Source organism: Ambystoma mexicanum, chromosome 2q (assembly GCF_040938575.1).
Source record: "Ambystoma mexicanum isolate Mex_15411 chromosome 2q, UKY_AmexF1_1, whole genome shotgun sequence".
NCBI lineage: Eukaryota > Metazoa > Chordata > Amphibia > Caudata > Ambystomatidae > Ambystoma > Ambystoma mexicanum.
Window position 1 is genome coordinate 695,223,401 of NC_090924.1, and position 5,000 is coordinate 695,228,400.

The 5,000-nt window shown below is 55.6% G+C and overlaps 4 non-coding genes across 4 annotated transcripts; all 4 read right to left on the minus strand.

Annotated features, from left to right (window-relative positions):
• Window positions 1-640: 640 nt before the first annotated feature.
• On the minus strand, window positions 641-712 carry TRNAP-AGG (transfer RNA proline (anticodon AGG)). The gene has a single exon. It is a non-coding gene; the product is annotated as a tRNA-Pro (tRNA).
• An 810-nt stretch (window positions 713-1,522) lies between these two features.
• Window positions 1,523-1,634, minus strand: TRNAL-CAA (transfer RNA leucine (anticodon CAA)). Its single transcript has 2 exons — window positions 1,597-1,634; window positions 1,523-1,568 (listed from the first exon to the last, which is right to left on the minus strand). It is a non-coding gene; the product is annotated as a tRNA-Leu (tRNA).
• Window positions 1,635-3,718: 2,084 nt separating this feature from the next.
• On the minus strand, window positions 3,719-3,791 carry TRNAV-AAC (transfer RNA valine (anticodon AAC)). The gene has a single exon. It is a non-coding gene; the product is annotated as a tRNA-Val (tRNA).
• A 449-nt stretch (window positions 3,792-4,240) lies between these two features.
• TRNAP-AGG (transfer RNA proline (anticodon AGG)) lies at window positions 4,241-4,312 on the minus strand. The gene has a single exon. It is a non-coding gene; the product is annotated as a tRNA-Pro (tRNA).
• Between the last annotated feature and the right edge of the window lie 688 nt (window positions 4,313-5,000).

Here is a 5,000-nt window from a genome sequence, read left to right on the forward strand (position 1 = left end):
TGCAGGGTGCAAATAAGGGCTGGCCTCAGATCACTCATGGCGTAGTGCCGGCCTGTCCATACCTGTCGAAACCTGCATGCGGTCAAATGTGTCCGATTGACATTGTGGAAATAAAAAGAAACCAGCACCATGTTTCTGCCCGGTATCGAACGCGTGTTAGGCGAATGCGATAACCACTACACTACAGAAACAGCTCTGGTAGGCTGCGCTCTAGTGTGCTGGGACAGCTTTCAGTTGAAAGGCTTTGTGGCACTGATGTCTCATGGGGCCCGCTGGTACCTGCCAGGTGGCACACACCAACGTGAAAGTTTGGCGCAAGCCTGCGCCGGACCTACATGGCAGCACTCACAGCACCTCACACACAGGCTGCAGACACATACAAAAGACCAAGCTGGATGCAACAGTGGCGCGAGCCATGGCAGTCCCCACCCAGAAGGCATGTCCAAACCTTTATACATCAGCTCGCCGCCAGCGCATCATTACAAAGGAGGGGGAATTTCCAACACTGCCTCTTGGGCCATGGGCTTAAAAGCAGCCAACCATTGGCGACGGGCATCGAACCAGATACGGTCACGCACAAACTATTTTTGGGGGGGAATTGGGGACTCTGTGTTTTTTGTTTTCGGCGCTCCAAAAAAAAGGGCTCGTCCGGGATTTGAACCCGGGACCTCTCGCACCCTAAGCGAGAATCATACCCCTAGACCAACGAGCCACCGCATGCAGAGAGCAGTGAGGGGGAGGGGGGTGGTCTGCTTACCTCACTTGGCGCCATGCCCCAGTCTCTCCACGGCCTGACCCCTGCGTGTCACGTGGCCTGCCCCTGGCGCAAGCGCAGAGGACTGAGCTGCCTCTCAAGCAGAGAAACAAGAAGAAGAGCGGCAGCCTTCGCTGGCCAAAGGCCATCTGCTGCCGCTCGATCGGGCTCGATCAGGCGAGATATATGTGGCTGACTGGCCTAGAGCGCAAACCTGTGCTGCTCAGGGTGGGCAGCTTCCCAGCAGGAGGATGTGTCTTGAAAGCCGACAGAGGCAAGAAGGCGCACTCCCTCAGCCCGCTCCAACCTCTGGATTCCTGCGAATTTCAGAAGAGAACTCTGGGGCAGCATGGCTTCTGTCATCTCCCAACAGCCTCTCTGTTCTTGCTATTCAAATACCTTTACATCCCCCGGACTGAGCATGTCTGTTTTTTTATTTTTATTTTGCTGAGGTGTGGTGCCTTCAACGACCGACAGGTGGCAGGAGAGCACTTTCTCCAACTGTGAAGGGGACTTTTTTCACTTCCTGAGTAGACTGGGCTCAGTGACATATGCCACCAAGCCAGCCACTAGAAAATGCAGGTTTTGCAGCCGTGGGCCAGTGGGGGTTTAAGGGCAGGTGTGCCTCCGGCGTCTCTGGCAGACAGCTCCAGTTGCAAGGCAGCAGAAGAGAACAGGGAGGCTTGCCGGGCGCTGCATTCGGGGGCCCCCAAGAGGTTTTCCGCAAGCCTTACACTCTGAAATGTGCTCAAAAAAATGAGCCCGGCTTGTCAGGAGTGGGATTTGAACCCACGCCTCCAATCGGAGACCAGAACACCCAGATGCAGGGAAGAGCTGCGCCTCTTGAGTCTGGCGCCTTAGACCACTCGGCCACCCTGACAGCTATGGGCAGGATTGGGAAAGATTCTTCAGTACCCAATGTCGCCACGTGCCAGCGCCGGTTTTCATGCCCCGATCTCTGCATCAAAAGTACCCAAACACTCACTTAAGGACCCAGGGATGGCAGGAAACGCCCACTGATGGAGCCAGTGGACAGTTTGCAGGGTGCAAATAAGGGCTGGCCTCAGATCACTCATGGCGTAGTGCCGGCCTGTCCATACCTGTCGAAACCTGCATGCGGTCAAATGTGTCCGATTGACATTGTGGAAATAAAAAGAAACAAGCACCATGTTTCTGCCCGGTCTCGAACCGGGGACCTTTCGTGTGTGTGATAACCACTACACTACAGAAACAGCTTTGGTAGGCTGCGCTCTAGTGTGCTGGGACAGCTTTCAGCTGAAAGGCTTTGTGGCACTGATGTCTCATGGGGCCCGCTGGTACCTGCCAGGTGGCACACACCAACGTGAAAGTTTGGCGCAAGCCTGCGCCGGACCTACATGGCAGCACTCACAGCACCTCACACACAGGCTGCAGACACATACAAAAGACCAAGCTGGATGCAACAGTGGCGCGAGCCATGGCAGTCCCCACCCAGAAGGCATGTCCAAACCTTTATACATCAGCTCGCCGCCAGCGCATCATTACAAAGGAGGGGGAATTTCCAACACTGCCTCTTGGGCCATGGGCTTAAAAGCAGCCAACCATTGGCGACGGGCATCGAACCAGATACGGTCACGCACAAACTATTTTTGGGGGGGAATTGGGGACTCTGTGTTTTTTGTTTTCGGTGCTCCAAAAAAAAAGGGCTCGTCCGGGATTTGAACCCGGGACCTTTCGCACCCTAAGCGAGAATCATACCCCTAGACCAACGAGCCACCGCATGCAGAGAACAGTGAGGGGGAGGGGAGTGGTCTGCTTACCTCACTTGGCGCCATGCCCCAGTCGCTCCACGGCCTGACCCCTGCGTGTCACGTGGCCTGCCCCTGGCGCAAGCGCAGAGGACTGAGCTGCCTCTCAAGCAGAGAAACAAGAAGAAGAGCGGCAGCCGTCGCTGGCCAAAGGCAATCTGCTGCCGCTCGATCGGGCTCGATCAGGCGAGATATATGTGGCCGACCGGCCTAGAGCGCAAACCTGTACTGCTCAGGGAGGGCAGCTTCCCAGCAGGAGGATGTGTCTTGAAAGCCGACAGAGGCAAGAAGGCGCACTCCCTCAGCCCGCTCCAACCTCTGGATTCCTGCGAATTTCAGAAGAGAACTCTGGGGCAGCATGGCTTCTGTCATCTCCCAACAGCCTCTCTGTTCTTGCTATGTAAATACCTTTACATCCCCCGAACTGAGCATGTCTGTTTTTTTATTTTTATTTTGCTGAGGTGTGGTGCCTTCAACGACCGACAGGTGGCAGGAGAGCACTTTCTCCAACTGTGAAGGGGACTTTTTTCACTTCCTGAGTAGACTGGGCTCAGTGACATATGCCACCAAGCCAGCAACTAGAAAATGCAGGTTTTGCAGCCGTGGGCCAGTGGGGGTTTAAGGGCAGGTGTGCCTCCGGCGTCTCTGGCAGACAGCTCCAGTTGCAAGGCAGCAGAAGAGAACAGGGAGGCTTGCCGGGCGCTGCATTCGGGGGCCCCCACGAGGTTTTCCGCAAGCCTTACACTCTGAAATGTGCTCAAAAAAATGAGCCCGGCTTGTCAGGAGTGGGATTTGAACCCACGCCTCCAATCAGAGACCAGAACACCCAGATGCAGGGAAGAGCTGCGCCTCTTGAGTCTGGCGCCTTAGACCACTCGGCCACCCTGACAGCTATGGGCAGGATTGGGAAAGATTCTTCAGTACCCAATGTCGCCACGTGCCAGCGCCGGTTTTCATGCCCTGATCTCTGCATCAAAAGTACCCAAACACTCACTTAAGGACCCAGGGATGGCAGGAAACGCCCACTGATGGAGCCAGTGGACAGTTTGCAGGGTGCAAATAAGGGCTGGCCTCAGATCACTCATGGCGTAGTGCCGGCCTGTCCATACCTGTCGAAACCTGAATGCGGTCAAATGTGTCCGATTGACATTGTGGAAATAAAAAGAAACCAGCACCATGTTTCTGCCCGGTCTCGAACCGGGGACTTTTCGCGTGTTAGGCGAATGTGATAACCACTACACTACAGAAACAGCTCTGGTAGGCTGCGCTCTAGTGTGCTGGGACAGCTTTCAGTTGAAAGGCTTTGTGGCACTGATGTCTCATGGGGCCCGCTGGTACCTGCCAGGTGTCACACACCAACGTGAAAGTTTGGCGCAAGCCTGCGCCGGACCTACATGGCAGCACTCACAGCACCTCACACACAGGCTGCAGACACATACAAAAGACCAAGCTGGATGCAACAGTGGCGCGAGCCATGGCACTCCCCACCCAGAAGGCATGTCCAAACCTTTATACATCAGCTCGCCGCCAGCGCATCATTACAAAGGAGGGGGAATTTCCAACACTGCCTCTTGGGCCATGGGCTTAAAAGCAGCCAACCATTGGCGACGGGCATCGAACCAGATACGGTCACGGACAAACTATTTTTGGGGGGGAATTGGGGACTCTGTGTTTTTTGTTTTCGGCGCTCCAAAAAAAAGGGCTCGTCCGGGATTTGAACCCGGGACCTCTCGCACCCTAAGCGAGAATCATACCCCTAGACCAACGAGCCACCGCATGCAGAGAGCAGTGAGGGGGAGGGGGGTGGTCTGCTTACCTCACTTGGCGCCATGCCCCAGTCTCTCCACGGCCTGACCCCTGCGTGTCACGTGGCCTGCCCCTGGCGCAAGCGCAGAGGACTGAGCTGCCTCTCAAGCAGAGAAACAAGAAGAAGAGCGGCAGCCTTCGCTGGCCAAAGGCCATCTGCTGCCGCTCGATCGGGCTCGATCAGGCGAGATATATGTGGCCGACCGGCCTAGAGCGCAAACCTGTGCTGCTCAGGGTGGGCAGCTTCCCAGCAGGAGGATGTGTCTTGAAAGCCGACAGAGGCAAGAAGGCGCACTCCCTCAGCCCGCTCCAACCTCTGGATTCCTGCGAATTTCAGAAGAGAACTCTGGGGCAGCATGGCTTCTGTCATCTCCCAACAGCCTCTCTGTTCTTGCTATTCAAATACCTTTACATCCCCCGGACTGAGCATGTCTGTTTTTTTATTTTTATTTTGCTGAGGTGTGGTGCCTTCAACGACCGACAGGTGGCAGGAGAGCACTTTCTCCAACTGTGAAGGGGACTTTTTTCACTTCCTGAGTAGACTGGGCTCAGTGACATATGCCACCAAGCCAGCCACTAGAAAATGCAGGTTTTGCAGCCGTGGGCCAGTGGGGGTTTAAGGGCAGGTGTGCCTCCGGCGTCTCTGGCAGACA